Raw genomic sequence first — 18,984 nt, forward strand, 5'->3', positions numbered from 1 at the left:
GGGCTTGATGAAGCTGACTGAGGAGATATCTGAGCCAATAGCAATTATTTCTGAAAAATCATAGAAGATGGGAGTGATTCCAGAAGACTAGAAAAGGGCAAATATAGTGCCCATCTATAAAAAGGGAAATAAAGACAACCCGGGGAATTACATATCAGTCAGCTTAACTTCTGTACCCAGAAAGATAATGGAGCAAATAATTAAGCAATCAATTTGCAAACACCGAGAAGATAATAAGGTGATAAATACCAGTCCGCGTGGATTTGTCAAGAACAAATCATGTCAAACCAACCTGATAGCTTTATTTGACAGAGTAACAAGCCTTGTGGATGGGGGGAAGTGGTAGATGTGCTATATCTTGACTTTAGTAAGGCTTTTGATACTGTCTCAAATGACCATCTCATAAACAAACTAAAGAAATACAACCTAGATGGAGCTACTATAAAGTGGGTGCATAACTGGTTGGAAAATCATTCCCAGAGAGTAGTTATCAGTGGTTTACAGTCATGCTGGAAGGGCATAACGAGTTGGGTTCCATGGGGATCGATTCTGTTCAATATCTTCATCAATGATTTAGATAATGGCATAGAGAATACACTTATAAAGTGTGTGAACGATACCAAGCTGGGAGGGGTTGCAAGTGCTTTGGAAGATAGGATTAAAATTCAAAATGATCTGGACAAACTGGAGAAATGGTCTGAAGTAAATAGGATGAAATTCAATAAGGACAAATGCAAAGTATTCCATTTAGGAAGGAACAATCAGTTGCACACATAGAAAATGGGAAATGACTGCCTAGGAAGGAGTGCTGCAGAAAGGGATCTGGGGGTAATAGTGGATCACAAGCTAAATATGAGTCAACAGTGTAACACTGTTGCAAAAAAAGCAAACATCATTCTGGAATGTATTATCAGGAGTATTATAAGCAAGACACGAGAAGTAATTCTTCTGCTCTACTCCACACTGATTAGGCCTCAACTGGAGTATTGTGTCTGGTTCTGGGTGCCACATTTCAGGGAAGATTTGGACAAATTGGAGAAAGTCCAGAGAAGAGCAACAAAAATTATTAAAGGTCTAGAAAACATGACCTATAAGGGAAGATTGAAAAAACTGAGTTTGTTTAGGCTGGAGAAGAGAAGACTGAGAGGGAACATGATAACAGTTTTCAAATACATAAAAGGTTGTTACAAGGAGGAGGGAGAAAAATTGTTGTTCTTAACCTCTGAGGATAGGACAAGAAGCAATGGGCTTAAATTGCAGAAAGGATGGTTTAGGTTGGACATTAGGAAAAATGTCCTAACTGTCAGAGTGGTTAAGCACTGGAATAAATTGCCTAGGGAGGGTGTGGAATCTCCATCACTGATGATTTTTAAGAGCAGGTTGGACAAACACCTGTCAGGGATCGTCTAGATAATACTTAGCCCTGCCTTGAGTGCAGGGGATTGGACTAGATGACCTCTCTAGGTCCCTTCCAATTCTATGATTCTATTTTTACCCTGTATCCTGAGGAGGATGAGGATAACCACTGCTGCTGCTGGAAGCTGGTTGAGGAACCCTTTCCCTTCTAGAATGGAGCCAAAAGAGGCTCCACCTGGCCCCTGCACTGGGCTAAATGCTGGGAGCTGGGGAATGCTGGCAAATCAGTGTTCTTCTCTCCCAGATGCCCAATGGATGCCAGAGACTCCCCCTGTTGTAGCTACCTATTGTCCCTTGGCAAGTGTCCTTCCATTTCTACTGGGACTGTCCCCCTTTCACCTCTGGCCCCATCAATTATCCCTCCTACTGATGTGAGTGAGTGGCATTTTGGATCTTTTAATTGTGCACCATTTATATGTGTTCTTCTTTTAACCTTCTTCATCCTCTTTAACTTGATCTTCAGTTTAGCAATGGAAAGGCTATGGTCACCACCAATGTCTGCTCCCCTGTACACATGTACATCTGCCAATGAGCAGCCAAACTTCCTTGAAATACAGAAGTAGTTTGTCTGGTTCTTTGTAGTAGCATCTCAGGAGTTCCACATCCCTTTATGGATTTCTTTATGAGGAAATATCATTTCACCTATTGGGGCGGTGGAACAATGGGTGCTCAGAGCCATTGAACCAAACTGTAACCCCTCTATATAATGGAAACCACTTCAAGCAAGGGGATATGGCAGCACCCCGGGTTCCATCACCTATGTCACCTATAAATAAGTTATTTACTCTGTATAATTCTACTAATCATTTACCATTTTGATTCATGTCCAAACCCCTGCCACATTTGTCCATAACTTTATCCAACACATCATTGCTGCTTCCAACCTGTGCATTAAAATCACCCATGGCACTATAATATCATGTTTTGGGACCTTGGTTAACACATTCTGTAACAAGTCATAAAAAGCATCTTTTTCCTCATCTGGCTTTCCATTGATAGGTGTGTAGCACTGTATGACTATTAGTTTCAAAACTCTAACCTGAAAACGAGCTCTAATAATTCTTTGATTGACTGATTCCCAGTCAGCCAGTACCTGGTCTGTTCTTTCAACATTAGAATTGCTACCCCAGCTTCATGTCTATCATTCACATTCCCAGAGTAGATGAGGATCTTATTTGTTTGTTTAAAGTGTAGTTTGTTTGAACCTGTCCATCTACAGTTACTGATTCTAAGGACATCAAGATGGCACCTATCAATTACTTGAGCAATGTTATTAGTTTTGCACATTGTTTCTCACATTCCAAAATCCAGTTTTCACTACTGGTCTGACATTGAATAAGGGACCTTTCAGGACATGGGCTATAGGTTTGACCAATGCCTGTCATATTCTTCACACGAAGTTGATCTCTGGTTGGAGCCTGCTGCATACCAATATGGGTCCTGATGTTCATATCTGTAGTTAGTTTGTTTTACATGATGACCTTACCAGCCCCAGGCATAATCTTACGTCCACAGCTCTTTATTCATTATTCTGAGCTGTCCTCATGTGGACACTCCCCCATGGAAAATTACAGATGAAATACGAAGCTTAATCCCCCATTCTCAACCTGGGGCCAGGGCACAGGGCTGGATATTGTTGCATCACCTGTATAGCATGTTGATCTGACTGAGTGTAGCGCACATTGCCCTGCCTTATCCCACAGCTCTCTGCTCTTGGCTACGCAGAGTCAGCATGAAACCCCTTCCTCGGCACACGGCAGGTGAACAGGGTCCCCACAGCTTTCCTGCTCAGCTCTAGTGTGGGCTTAAATGGTCTGCAAAGTTAAGCACTGGCTCTCCATGTCACAGGCGAATTTGCTTTCATGTACTATGTAAGTATAGCAAGAGCATGACATGGTGCAGGCTGAATCTTTTAACAAATCCAAACTCAGTCATACCTTTCAGTATTATTACATGGTCTCATAAGAAAAACGAGTGTATTGAGGACAAAAGGGTTAAGAATACTGTAATTTAAAGCTGTCGGTCAAATTAATCACTGACTCACCCCCCACATGACCACACTTAAAATTGAGCATTGCACGGGGTGAAAATCAGTGCTCAGTTAGGCCCAGTGTATTTATATATATATTAGACCTACTCAGAGACCAGCCAGGAAGCTATTGTCCTTTCGTCTGTATTTCAACAGCAAATTTTCATCTGAATAGAAAATAGCAAGAGAAAGATTTAGTTTTATTGACTCCTCTGTAAAGTTCTGAAGGCAAAGTGCAGCATGTATGAATATCCATAGGGCCTACTTTAATGGCTAACAACATGCATTTTATTAGTGTGAAATACTGAAATGGCCCCCTACTGGCTTATATTGCTGAGATACACAAGATGGAACTGCACCGTGTATCAATTCCCTCAACTCTATGAATATGCTAACAAAATATAATGTTCTGCTAATCAGATTTATATTTATTTCTGATCTGCACTGTAAATGATAATAATGATCTTGGTATTTACACTGTCCTTTTCATCCAAATCGATCTCAAAGCATTTTACACACTTTGCCATTCCTATTGAGTTTGTGCAATGAATTAGTAAAGGGCTGGACTGCCAAGATTATTATTAAAATATAATGGAGATTACTGGCTGAGAGTTAGGGCTGTTTAGAGAAATCCATGGGTAGTGGAAATTTTAGTGCTGTTGCATTTTTAGTTTATAGCCTACAGAACACATAACTGTAGGTCAGAGAAGTTCTCATTATTTCCAAAGTCTTTCAATACAGCACATTAAAGGTCAGTCTGGATATAAACTTCTGAGGGAGGACTGAAGAAGAAAGGAGCTGTATTATTTTTAACTGATGCACAGACTTGGTCTTAAAAAAAATCAAAAATGATATTTTTGTCAATACTCTGTGTATACGAGATGAACCAAACTAGCTTGAGGTCAAGGGCTGTGTTGCAAGATAAATGCTCTTCAGCTGTACTTTTCTGAATCAGCAGTGACACCAGGCTAGTTAGGCCAATGGCAAATGGGAAACAAAGATAGGGATGAATCTTCCCCTCAATTATAGCTGTATAGTATAACCCCAAGGATTTCAGTAAAGTTGCATGACTAAAAATGGAAGGCAAATTTTGGCCTGTGTGGTTATATTCCACAAATATATTGTAAATACTACAAGTTGGGGTTTTTTTTTGTTTAGTTGGTTTTTTTAGATGCAGAGATATAATGGAACAGATTGTAACTAGCCCTCATGCATAGTCACCCCATCCTTTTGTAGCCCATTATAGCTTGTCACAATTGTAGTCTCTGCCCTCAGCAAAAAAGGCAGGGAGGGACAAGAAGGTGGGGGCCATGCAGGGGCAGCTCCAGGAACCAGCCCGCCAAGTGCGTGCCTGGGGCGGCAAGTCACAGGGGGTGCTCTGCCGGTCACTGCGAGGGCGGCAGGCAGGCTGCTTTCAGCAGCATGCCTGCAGAGGGTCCCCTGGTCCCGCGGCTTCGGCGGACCTCCCTCAGGCATGCCGCCAAAGGCAGCCTGCCTGCCTGCCGTGCTTGGGGCGGCAAAATACCTTCTGAGGGAGGACTGAAGAAGAAAGGAGCTGTATTATTTTTAACTGATGCACAGACTTGGTCTTAAAAAAAATCAAAAATGATATTTTTGTCAATACTCTGTGTATACGAGATGGCCCCATGCACTACCTCTGCACTAGCCGCTCCAAGGGAAATGATCTATTTTACATGTGTACAGTTTGTGCATGTTGCCTGTGCACCCGGCCACTCGGCTTTATCTATTTGTCTGAGTGTGGGGTAGGGATTCTGCAGTTCTTCACTGCCCCCTACTTGGGCATGTAGCTAATGCCACAGTTTGGCCCAAATGTCAATTTCTGCTGAGTGCAATGCAGTGCTAATGGCTACTTGTTTTTTCTGCTCACAAACTCTCACTTGATGTCTGTATCATAACAAATTACAACAAATTATAAATAGCCAGGCATGGTTACATGAATTAGCTATGCACAAATGCACTGCAACTCTGAGTCTGCCGAAAACCACTAGGGTGACAAAATCAGTAGTGGGCAACTCTAGTGATTCAGTACTGCCTTTTTTTGCTAATAAGGTACAATACACTGCATTTCTAAAAGACCTTCCATGAAAGGATCTCATTGCTACTAAGCTGCACAACATCCTTGCTAGTTATAGAAGGAAAAAAGGAAGGGAAATGGAGGTTACATTACAGTGCCTGGCATAGAACTCCTGACACCCAGATCTGTATATCTAACTGCTATGCTTCCTATCTCTTTTCACCTATTGCTTCCCATAAACATCAGACAAGCCATCTTTGACTAGAGACAAATTTCCTAGAACACATTTCACCAGCAATGGCATCATTGTGATCTGACAGAAGTATTTATATGCTATATTCCTTGGGGGTTTGTGATGCTAAAGGCTATGAATGTGTCTTTAGAGATGGCTGTGCTCCAGTAGTCTGTAAGAACTTTCTTATGCAGCTAAAGCCATAGAAGTTAAATATAGAAATTATATAATAAGTTATCTAGTCCATCCCTCTCTGCCAGTGTATTACAGTGTCCTCAATGAGAACAGGAATATAAGCTGTTTAAAAAAAAATAATTTTTATTTTGCAGAATTTTGCACAAAATGTTTCACTTTGGGCAATTTTGTACTCACAAAAACGATTTTAAAATAAATATAGTGAACTAGCTATGTTCAGATTAAAACATACAAAGTCCATCTGTGAATTTTTTCAGTGTGCCAGCTTGCATAACTAACCAATTCTTTGTATGAAACAGACCCGCTGAATTTCAATTAGTTTTACATTCAATTTCTAAATATTTTACACCCATCAGATAAGCTGACATCTACCAAGTAAGCCACTGGAGCAACCATTTGTTATTGGTCTTCATCAGACCTTTTAATGTGCTGAGCTTTCACAATTCTAACTACATTACCATGCTAGTGATTTACATTGGCCAAATTCTGTGAACCTTAGTCACATGAGTAGTTCCACTGCTTTCAGGTGATTTGGCCTGTTGTATGTAATGGCATGCCTACCTTGGGGAATGATAGGTTTGATTTGTGGTAAAGAAGTGGGTAATGAAACAAGCAGGATATGTGCAAAGCCCAAGCCCTTCAAATATTATTTCTATGAGACTGAGGTACTACCTGAATTCTTCACATAACCTGTGATCAAAAGAGTTTATAGTAAAATAAATAAATAAAATCAATTTTATACTTTCTATTCCTAGGAATACAGCCTTTTGTGCACCCAGTTCCCCTATAGCAAAAATACTTTCATATATGTTCTTATAAAATGTTCCCTTGAGAATGGTCCTGAGATATATTCATTTATTCAAATCATCTGAATCTTAATTTTCAATTCACCAAAGAATAGGACATCAAGGATTTAAACCTGCAAGTCTTGCTCAAGTGAGTAGTCTTTACTCATGCAAGTAGTTTCACTGACTACACGACTCATATAATAAAAAATGTCTGGCATGCAAAAGGGTTACTGCATCAAGCCCTAGAAGCCCATACACATACTTCATGGGATTGTTTTCCCTTACTATTTCCTCTGCAATACAGTAGAAGTCTATTTCAATTTCATTCTGTCTGTCATGTTAAAAATATCCTATATAAGTGGATAAACTTTATTTGGCAATGGGAGTTCCTGTTCACTAGGATCAAGTCTGTGGGCCTTTTGGTCAGTCGATTTGTCTTATTTACAGTATCACTTTCACAAATCCTCTTCATATGGGGGTAATTTTTGCACCTGCTTCTTTGAAAAAAAAAACCTGAAGGAACTATCTTAATGATTCCCCTAACTCTCATATACTATTCTGAGGAACACTTGCGAACAGTCAAACAACAGTATTTCTCAGAACTGTCTAATTAGAGCAACCCTTTGGACAAGGGTCAATCACAGCACCTGGGTCCTCCAAAAGCAGTCCCAGTAAATTTATCCCAGGAATCCTAAATAATATGGCAATTACAGGCGACCCGTGAGCTGTCTGTGTGAAGACCCTTGTTAACAACAAGGCTTTGGAATCCTCCTGATGATACTTCACACCTTAGCTTGGCAAATTAATATGTGCCGGGCAACATTGGTGGGGATCTTTCAAACATACTCTGGAGGCTAATTAAATTTTTTGCCTTCACATCCTTTGACAGATTCTGAAAACAACTCTAAAAGCTTTGGGACTGTTGGCTTCTCTGCACATCTAGAGAATTCACAGCTGACCTTTTCCCCCTCACTGGTTACCCATGTTACAATGGGTCATTCTCTCTCCAGCCATATTCTTAATAAGGTTCCAACTTTAAACACTGAGCCAGATCTTCAGCTGGTGTAAACTGGTGTAGCTCAATGAAGACAATGGAGCTGCACCAACAGGCGCTGAGGCTCTGGCCCTGTATACTGTCTGAAAACTTCTTTAAAACATCTTTTTTGCCCCCTCTATTCTGTGGTTTCTTTTTCTTGGATGAATGGAACCACTTCTCTAGTGCAACCAGAAAAACTGACTTGACAGCAGAAAGGCTACTTCTTCATAATTCACATGCAACCAATCACGACGTGATGGCAATCTGGACCACGTGCATGTTCAGCTTATGAGACTGAGCTATATTTCTGATGCTCCCCCAAAGTATAATGGTAGTGCAGAGATTAAATATTGATTTTTCCATATTACTTTAAATTATTAAGAGGGGAAAATCATTCTTTTGAAGTGATCCGTTTCAATAAAATACAGCAAATTTTATTAAGTCAGATTTATTTTGTTAAATGGTTTTACAGTGAAAAAAAACACTGCATATAATTATCAATACAGCATCTGTATTATCTTGTTGGTCAAATAATAATGACAGCACAATCAAAAATAAGCCACCAGTCAAATCACAAGGATTTCACTCACAGAATTATCTTTTTTTCTACAGTAAATTTTAATGCCCGAGAAAAAGTATTGGACTGAGAACCTTGAAGACCAAACTTTTCTATTTATCCGTAGAAGTTATACAGAACAGGTAACCTCTAGCAAGCTTACTTAATCTCCACTGTGCCTCAATTCTGTGCTGAAAGAACCAACTCTCCAGGTAAGAGCAAAAGGGCAGTTCACTCGTTAGGCCTCTCACTTGCCTGTCACTCCTTGGACTCTGGCAGAGACAATGTGTGTGTGGGAGGGGGGACATTTGCAGGGTCATGTGCCCTCCCCCAGCTTTGCTGCTTGGCTTGTACTGAGCATGCTCACATGGACTGAGCATGCTCAGTAACACTGCTGAAGCCAGATGCCTTCACTCCGCCTCCCCACTATTGGCAGACATGGGTCACCTGGGCTGATGCTGTCAATTAATGCTATTCATTATGGTTGTTTTATATTGCAGTCAGTCTTGCTTTGTAATGAGATCATCAACTCACTGAACATCCATCAGATGGTAACAGTTTTCAGTCAGTACTGCTCCAGGGTCAGATCTGAAAGGATGACTTTAACAGGAGAAAAGCCCAATACCCCACTACTGATCACAGTTTTCCTTCTCACAATTATCTGCAGTGAACCAAAATATCCATTATTTGCACAGCTCTAGTTTTAATACATTCACACAACAGGCAGAGTTAATACTGTCTGCACACATAAACCCATGTGCAATCTATTGAAGGATTAGGGCCTAATATTAAAAGGTCTTTGGGAAGGAACTGTGTGCTTGTAGAGTGCCTAGAACATTTTAGACATTACTATGATATAAGTAATAATCAAACTATTTGGCTTGTCAGCACCTGTCCCATGCAGTTTAGGAGGTCTGCAGTTATGGGCCTTTCTCCTATGCACATGAACAGAGAGTCTCCTTTCTGCAAACCTTAGTAAATAGCTTTCTCCTTGTGGTATTTCAACTCCCAGATGTTTGTACTGTAAATGTGTATAAAAGAGGTGGACTAGAATGTATTTGATATATAACAGATAAAAGTACAGTATATGTTTCCACTCTCTCCTTTTGTTCAAAATCCTTTACCCAAAAACATTCACCTTCAGGAACAACTAAGCAGGGCTCTTTTGGGCTGCATGAAAGGGCTGAGCAGCCTAAAGGAGCCCTAAAAGCCCCATAATCTTCTGGGCGAGAATTACCCTGGGGCATGCATGGTGGTAGACTACCATAAGGCTGCCTCCCAAGAACCCCCTTGAAAGCCCTGCTGCAGGGGGCTGGCTCCCAGGACTACATTGTGTCAGAGATCCCAGAACAGGCCAGAATTGGGAAGGCACAGAAATGGATTGAAACCTCTATAACTACCCACTACCCTCGTCTTAGAGGTGCAGTACAGAATCTTACCCTATAAGTGAATGAAAACAGGGTTAGGATAGAAACTAATATGCAACCTTAACTATAGTAGTTATTGCTGAACCTGCTGTAATTCACATATTTTAATCAGTCTAGAAACATGAGAACAGTTCAAAAGAACCTTATAGGATGTCTTTGAGGCATTGCTTTGTGTTTTGGATATTGTATAAAAAAGATATGGTAACACAACTACATCTATATTATAGCCAAGTTAAGAATGATCTAAAACCACAAAAATACAAAACATTTCAGATTAGATTTAGGATTTTATTGATAGTGTATGTTTGTTTAAATCTACTGATTAGACAGATATGCAATGAGATTAGCAACTTCACAACAATTTAAATTTATTTGCATAACATTCCATACACACACACACACGCACACACACGCATACACACAAACATAGTGGGATGGATAAACAAACAATAGAATAAAAATACTACAAAGAGTGGCCTCACTATTTTAACAGGTCTTTTCAAAGGTTTATTACAGATTTTGGTAGCAAGTATAGCCTAAACATTAGTGTGCCTAAGACATATATACATACACAGCACCTCTTCTGCTCCCAGCGTTGCTCAAAACCACTTTGATAATGGCTTGCCTTATTTCAAATGTTAGTTTTTAGTAAACCAACAACAACACTCCAATCCGGGAGTAATTTGCCAATTCTGATTTGATTTGATTACTGTAACAGGAGTTAAAATATTAAAAGGTCAGCTGTATTTAAAGGGACAGTCCAACTCCATTCAGGAGTTTACAAGGAAGTGAACAAGGAAATCAGTGAACCTGTAACTGACTGGCAAGTGGAAAACGTAATGCCATTATTTTTAAGGGAGTCTAGCGACAAGACAGGAAACTATAAAACAATGTGTTTATTCTAACATCCACCATGGGGAAAATCTTGAAAACTATTTGCTGCAAAGTGACAGGAGAACACCTGAATAAGCACACCTTGATTAAGGATTCAGACAGGCTAGGTCAGGCAGCATAATTAACTTCATGGAGGCATTACTGCCATAGCTGCTAGGTGAATTTCAGTATATGTATTAATATATTTAGATTTTCAGAAAACATTTGACAGTGGTTCATATCAAAAAAATTAAAGGGGGTAAAATACAGTGTTGGATAGAAAACTAGGAAACACAGGTTAAGCAACAGAAACTGTTAAGATGGAAAGGAGTTATGGACAGCAAAACACTGGAAGTCATAACATGCTTACACCAGGGCTTGATTCAGACCAATGTTTCCAAGAACAGAAGTGTGGAGAATGACGGGACTGCTGGATTAAAGCATTAAGTGAAAAAATTAAAAAGGTGGCAGTAAGATAAACAAAATAGTTTAGACATGTTATGTCAATGGCCTTTTCCTATTCTGATAAAAGAAAGCTGGCCTCCTTTGAATAGATATTAAGCACTGTGGCTAGCTGTGCAAACTTCAAAAGGGCTTTAAAATCATCATCCCACCAGCCCAGTCACTGAAGTGTTCACAGCCAGGCCATGCCTATAAGACAAGATAAATCACCAGAGTCAGCAAGACTGTTCCCTGCTAACTTTTCTCAGAAAAGTCATCTAAGCCTGTAATAGATTCTTTTAGGACAATTATGCATCTGCTATAAGAAATGTTAGGAACTAAGAAATATCATCACCTGTAAAGTTAGAAATCATTGCAACAATCAGAGAAATAATCTAGCTTTACCTTTATGCTATAATGGAGACAAAAATAACTTTCTTTTAACATTGCCCAGAAGTCATGTGAGGAGATATTTAGAATTATCGTCTAACTTCATCTGCACTTTCAAAGATCTTTCTCTTTAGCCCGCTGATAATAAATGGCATGCATCCTTCACACTTATGTCAGAAAAGAAAAAGCACCACCGGAGTGAGATTTAACATACTTTCATCTTTTAAAAAAGATAGCCACCCTCAGCAGGAGATTACAGTATTAAGGACTGAGATATTAATCCACCTAAATTTTGAAAAACAACTTCTAACACCTGGGCAATTTTTCTCATGAAAGAATGAAACTCTATAAATGAACAAAGAGGATTTTTTTTAATAACAACTAATGTATAATCTTTTACCCACATTTACCACACACAGTGTTATCTGAAATTCTCTGGTACCACAGACAACATTGTTTAGTAAATGTGGGGAAATGTTGATGTTTAAAAGCAACCTACATGAGTCTCTGTCTTATCTCAAGTTTAAGTAGACCTATTTTATCCATACATCCCCAACTCTGTTTCAGGGAAGTGTTGCCGGCCCAAAAGGCCTGAGGCAGCAAACAGTGATTCGTTGCCCGGAGTGCCTCGCTCCAATTAGACACACCAGGGTGGAGAAGCAAAAAAAAGTTTATTTGAGATCTCAAAGCGCGTGCTCGGAGACACAGTCAGGTCTCAGATCAAGCACACCCTAGACAAACAGCTCTCTGTCTTTATACATGATTTTAGCTAAGCATGTCTATTACCCCCAATGCCCAGCTCCTCCCTTCCCCCCCCTCTTCTCCCTCCTTTTTAGTTCCCATACAGCAAATACATTATGAAGCAGCAATTACTCTAAACAGGTTAGATCATTCTTGGCAAAAAACATATTATCTCGTTAGTAACTTTTCTTGACCGGTCATTCTGTTTCACTCCCTTTAGCCAGGTGCAAGCAGGCTGTATAATTGCCTCCTGGTACTGATAACTAGTTGCCACACATTCCATTCTTTCCATCTAGCCTGTGGGGTTAATTAAAGTTTAAACATGGAAGCGGTTCAGACAAGCAGAGGCCTAATACAGGGAGCCTTCATTGGCACTGTCATTTTCCACCCCTCTGTCAACACTGGGTCATGCCTGGTGCCACCAACAATTCCCTCCTTTGAGAATACTCAACAAACCTTTGGCTGAGTGTTCTCATATACTGTGGACAAAACATAATTGAGTTCTATGGAGCTGGGGCTGTCAATGAGAGGGTACATAGGGACCTTCGGGGCACGGGGGGTACAAAGTTTATGGAGAAGCAGTTTAAAACAAGCAAGCAGGAGGAGGGTGACCAGGCACAGTATCACACCTGTGAGGAGGAGACGCACAAGGCCACTTCCCAGTTCTCCTAGGTTGGGCAACCAACTTTAAAGGGAATTAAAAATTGTGGGTTTCCTTTCCTGGGCCTTCCACTCCTCGAAAGCCTGTTCGGCTGACAGGATGTGTTTCCATAGCAAAGAGTAACATTGTGGCACACCCTAGGCCTGGATCCATACTGGGCAAGTGATCCTAAGGCCTAACAATTACAATTCCCCAAATACCCACAAAATTACTACTACTAACAACAAGCAGATTAAAAACAAAAGGGACCAGGCCCACAGGTTAGGCTGGCCCTGTGAAAATAAACACAGCCAACGCTTAGAATGTTCACGGGGAGTGCGCTGTAACTGTCCAAAGGGGTCACAGGGCATTCCCAGCAGGTCTTACTGTCGCCTGAATAACAGCTTAAGTCCCAGATCGTCGTTGGCAGTCTTCTCTGCGGGTTGGACAGTCCACCGTTTAGGAGCTGGCACTGCTTTCAGACGGGAGTAGTGGATCCAGTTCTTGTATCCCTCGACCTTTGCTGCTGTGTGGGTGATCAGCAGGACGGTGTGAGGTCCCTTCCACTTCTCTTGGAGAGGCTCGTCCTTCCAGGTACGAACGAGAACGGAGTCACCAGGCTGCAGGGAGTGGACAGGGGCATCCAGCGGGAGAGGCTGCAAATCTTTGGTATACCTGTGGAGAGAACAGAGAACAGCAGACAGAGAGCACATGTACTGAGATAAGAAACCGCAGCCTACCTCCCACTCCCCTAACAGAACCGGTGTACCATTCATAGGCCATGCCCTCCCAAACATAATCTCGAAGGGACTAAGCCCTAACCTGCCCTTTGGGAGAGCACGAACTCGGAGCAAAACAAGGGGTAAGGCATCAGGCCACCGAAGAGAAGCCTCTTGGCAGACCTTTGAGAGATGCCGCTTGAGTGTCTGATTAGTACGTTCCACTACTCCACTGGCCTGTGGTCGCCATGGAGTGTGGAGCTTCCAGGTGATTTGTAGAACATCCGAAATCCCCTGAATGACTTGCGATGTGAAGTGTGTTCCATTGTCAGATTCCATCCACTGGGGGAGTCCAAAGCGAGGAATGATCTCCTTGACAAACTTGAGAGCCACAGTTCTGGCAGTGTTGTTTCGGCATGGGAAGGCTTCAGGCCATCCGCTGAATCGATCCACCATGACAAGGAGGTACCTGAACCCTTGGGTCCGGGGGAATTCAGTGAAGTCTACTTGCCACACCAATCCTGGCCCTGGGGTAGGTTCCAGAGTGGCTGGTGGCACTGACACTCCTGGTCGAGGGTTGTTCTTTTGACAGACTAAACACTCAGCCTGTACCTGGGAAGCCAGGGGTCTTAATCCAGAGGTTAGAGAATACTTATTCATAAGCTGGGTGAGAGCCTCCCTTCCAGCGTGAGTGGTCTGATGTAGTTTCTGTAGTACTGGCCGTATTAGGCTTTTAGGTAGGAGGATTTTTCCCTGAGTTTAGCCTGGTACCGAGCTACCCGAGCCTGCGTGAGCCAGAGACCACCCTTAGTGTCCAGCAGGGCTTGAACCATATGAGGGGTATACACCTGCACAGTCCCCCCCAAAGTCAGTTTCTCTGCTTCACCAAGCACTAGGGCAGTTGCCGCGACAGCTCGCAGACAAGCTGGCCACCCCTTGGCAACTTGATTCAGTTGTTTAGAGAAATATGCCACAGGACGTTTCCAAGTGCCTAATAATTGAGTAAGCACCCCTAGAGCCACTCCCTTCCTTTCATGCACATACAGTTGAAACGGCTTAAAGAGGTCTGGAAGACCGAGTGCTGGAGCTTCCATTAGCTTTCTCTTTAACACTTTAAATGCCTTGTCAGCTTCTGAGGACCAGTGAAAGGGGTCGTGATTCATTCCCTTAACACATTCATACAAGGGCTTAGCCCACAGTCCGAACTCTGGGATCCATATTCTGCAAAAGCCTGCCATGCCCAGAAAAGCCCTGAGCTGTTTACGATTGCTTGGGATAGGAATTTGACAGATGGCTTCCTTCCTCTCGTTTGAAAGCTGTCTCTCCCCCTGTCTTATGTGAAATCCTAAGTACTGTACTTCTGAGAGGGCAATTTGAGCCTTGCTCTGAGCTACCCGGTATCCTCTGAGTCCAACAAAGTTCAGGAGGCTCACAGTGGCGTGGAGGCAAGGGGTTAATCCCACCGCCCCTATTAACAGGTCGTCCACATACTGCAGGAGGAGAATCCCGTCCGGAGTATTCCACTCCTCCAGGTCTTTGGCCAGAGCCTGGCCGAAAGCGTAGGGGAGTTCTTAAATCCTTGGGCTAACACAGTCCAGCAAAACTGCCTTTTAACCCTTCGGTCGTCTTCCCACTCGAAGGAGAAAATCTCCTGAGATTGTGTGTCGACCGGAATTGTGAAGAAAGCATCTTTCAGGTCTAGGACTGAAAAGTGGGTGTGCTGCCCTCCTATAGATGCCAACAGTGTATATGGGTTTGGAACAAGGGGGTGCAGAGTCTTAACCCGTTCATTAACTGCCCTCAGGTCCTGGACCAGCCGATAGGTGCCATTGGGCTTTCGAACAGGCAGGATGGGGGTGTTCCAGGCTGACTGGCATTCTCGCAGTACCCCGTACTTCAGAAACTGATTTATAGTTTCCTGCAGCCCTTCTCTGGCCTCCCTCTTTATCGGATACTGCTTGATCCGCACCGGACTTTTTCCTGGCAGGAGCTGAACTTTAATGGGGGTGTGATGTGCTGCCTTTCCTGGGACCCCTGGTGCCCATACTAGAGGAAAAACCTGGTCCTCCCACTGGCTCCACTCTGGGGCTTGCATGGCTGAGGGCTCAACTGCAAGAGTCATTATCCAGGCATTCTCTGGGGGCAAGGTGAGGGTGATTTCATCTTGGGTGAAGTGCAGGGTGGCACCTAAGCGACAAAGCAGATCCCGTCCCAGTAGAGGCGTTGGGCAGTCGGGGAGGTAAACCAGCTTGTGGGAGAGAGTTCTGTTTCCCAAAGCACATTCTGCTGGGGCATACACTGGACATTTGATTCCTTTTCCTGTAGCGCCGACCACAGTGAGGGAATCTGCCACAGGCAGCTGGAGGGGTTGATTTACAGCGGTTCGAGCTGCTCCAGAGTCTACTAAAAAGTCTATTTCAGAATTTCCCACCCGCATTTTTACTCGGGGTTCCGGGGGCAGGATAGTCCGTCTCCCCTGACACCCCTAGTCTTGATTCTCTGCTGCCATCATAGGGGTATCTTTCCTCTCGGGGCACTCATTTTTCCAGTGTCCCTCCTTCCGGCATATGGCACACTGATTGCGACCCAAACGCCTTTTCTGTGAGCCAGGGCGCCCACGTCCACGACCTCTCATTCCCCAGCCCCTTTCACCACCTTCCTGAAACTTCCTCTTGTCACTGGCCTGTACTGCTGCAACCATCATCTTCACTTGCCTTTTTTCCTTCTCTCCCTCTCTAAGGCTGTAAACCTTGTTTGCAGTTTCCAAAATCTGTGCCACAGACATGCCCATCAAATCCTCCTTTTTCTGCAATTTCCTTTTAATGTCAGGGGCAGCACGGCTGGTAAAGATACCTTTTATAATTGCCTCAGTTGCTGCATTATCAGGGTCTGCGTTAGTGTTTTGCCGAATGGTATCCCGGATGCGCTGCAGAAAAGCGACCGGACTTTCCTTAGGCTCCTGTATGAGCTCATAAGGCTTGGCCCAATTGTTATGGCGAACAGCTGAGCGTCGGAGTCCTAGCAAGAGCAGCTCCTTGTACACAGTGAGGCGGGTCTGACCATTAGGCTCATTAGGATTCCACCTAGGATCTGCTAGGGGGACCATATTGGCAGGAGTGGCAACATTAGCTGGATCCCGATCATGCCTTAGTTGTGCTTCTTCTCTTGCCTTAGCTATAACCTGATTCCTCTCCACTTCAGACAACAGGGTCCTCATAAGGATATTACAGTCATCCCAGTCAGGCTTGTGACTGGCAAAACATCCCTCAAAAACCGAAATAAACTTGCTGGGATTCGTGGAGAATTCCCCTACCTGTGCCTTAAAGGCTGCTAAGTCCACTGGGTTAAAAGGCACATGTGAGTAAACTAGCATAGTAGTGGCCCGGCGCCCCTCTGCTCCCGGGCGAGCCACCACAGTCTCAGTAATCAACGGATAAAATCCCACTGAAGGAGCAATCTCTGAAACCTGAGGCACCTGGTCTTTATACGGTGGGGGTGTAGGAGCCGAAGGGGACACCGACTCTGCCATTACAACCGGGGAGGGGTTCGGGGAACTAACAACAGTGACTGCCGAGCCTGTCGGAGTCAGATTACACTCTTGCAACAGATCTGACCTATCTCTCAACAACATAAACAACTGTGCATACATAAATTTATTCCACTTATTCATTCGCTGACAAAACAAAGCTAATTGAAGGATCGTGTTGTAATTAAGTGATCCCTCCGGTGGCCACCTTTCCTGGCCCTCTAGCTGGTACTGAGGCCAGTTTACTGTACAGAATCTTTTCAGTTTACTTTTAGTCAATGGATCTTTTTCAAACACTTTCCAATTCATCAGAATGCATTCTAAGGGTGTACACCGTACCCTGCCTGTACTCTGTCCCTGCCCCATACCTATGGGAAGACACTGGGCGTCCCCAGGTCTTAACAGGCAAACAAAAGGTTAACAGCACTGGACTGTTCCTACCTTATCCACGAGACCGGTTCCCCACCGTCGCCCGTAGCTGCTTCTCCACTATCTGAGCGCGTTGCACCGTAGTGCCCTCCGGGGTCGACCACACCGCGTCTCTGCCGAGGCCCCCGATGAAGTCACCGGTGCGCGCTAGGCATCGGTCGTCGCCGCAATCCGTCGACCTCCAGGAGGGGTCCGGGCAAGGCTAAATTTAGCCTCAAGCCCACCCAGGGACGCCAAAACTGTTGCCGGCCCAAAAGGCCTGAGGCAGCAAACAGTGATTCGTTGCCCGGAGTGCCTCGCTCCAATTAGACACACCAGGGTGGAGAAGCAAAAAAAAGTTTATTTGAGATCTCAAAGCGCGTGCTCGGAGACACAGTCAGGTCTCAGATCAAGCACACCCTAGACAAACAGCTCTCTGTCTTTATACATGATTTTAGCTAAGCATGTCTATTACCCCCAATGCCCAGCTCCTCCCTTCCCCCCCCTCTTCTCCCTCCTTTTTAGTTCCCATACAGCAAATACATTATGAAGCAGCAATTACTCTAAACAGGTTAGATCATTCTTGGCAAAAAACATATTATCTCGTTAGTAACTTTTCTTGACCGGTCATTCTGTTTCACTCCCTTTAGCCAGGTGCAAGCAGGCTGTATAATTGCCTCCTGGTACTGATAACTAGTTGCCACACATTCCATTCTTTCCATCTAGCCTGTGGGGTTAATTAAAGTTTAAACATGGAAGCGGTTCAGACAAGCAGAGGCCTAATACAGGGAGCCTTCATTGGCACTGTCATTTTCCACCCCTCTGTCAACACTGGGTCATGCCTGGTGCCACCAACAGAAGGGACAGTCTGCACCACTGCAGTCTCTGCCTCTCTGTGTCCCTCTCCGTGTTCTCCAAGGATTACCCTTTTATCTACCTGTAAATTCTTTGTTCTTCCCTGTCTCTCTCGACCCTGGTTAAGCTGGTTTGTGTGTCCCTTTCCTGGGGGGGGTCATGAACCAAACTGTTCACCTCAGAATGGTGAGGTAAAACTTCAAAAGGGCCTGACTCCTGCATTGTCCCTAAAGTACTGGCAAATAGGGCTATCTGAAGTTAATGTCCACTTTCTGGCCTACATGCAGTCTGCTTCTGTTGGAATTAGCCCCTTGTAATCATATAGCAAACCACACAACAAACAGATGGGCACAAAGTAATAGAGGTATCTCCCATCTCCTCCACATTGAAATCCACGCAATGGGGACTGTGCTTTGGGACAGTATCAGGATATAATCTTCAACTAGGCATTGGTTGGCTGGGATGTCACACAATAATGCAGTACAGGTTAAAAAAACCCACAGTGGATTGCAAAGCACAAATGAAACTGATCTAGCTAAGTACTGTTTGATCCATTAAAAACAGTCAGTGATTGTGCTGATTTTTTCCCTCAGTATTAGTGAACAATATGTTAAAAAATCATCTTTGCCTCCCCACAGCCAAAAGCATTTTCTCCTCACTCCTTGATACTCTGTATT

This window comes from Mauremys mutica, chromosome 1, assembly GCF_020497125.1.
Source record: "Mauremys mutica isolate MM-2020 ecotype Southern chromosome 1, ASM2049712v1, whole genome shotgun sequence".
Classification (NCBI taxonomy): Eukaryota; Metazoa; Chordata; order Testudines; family Geoemydidae; genus Mauremys; species Mauremys mutica.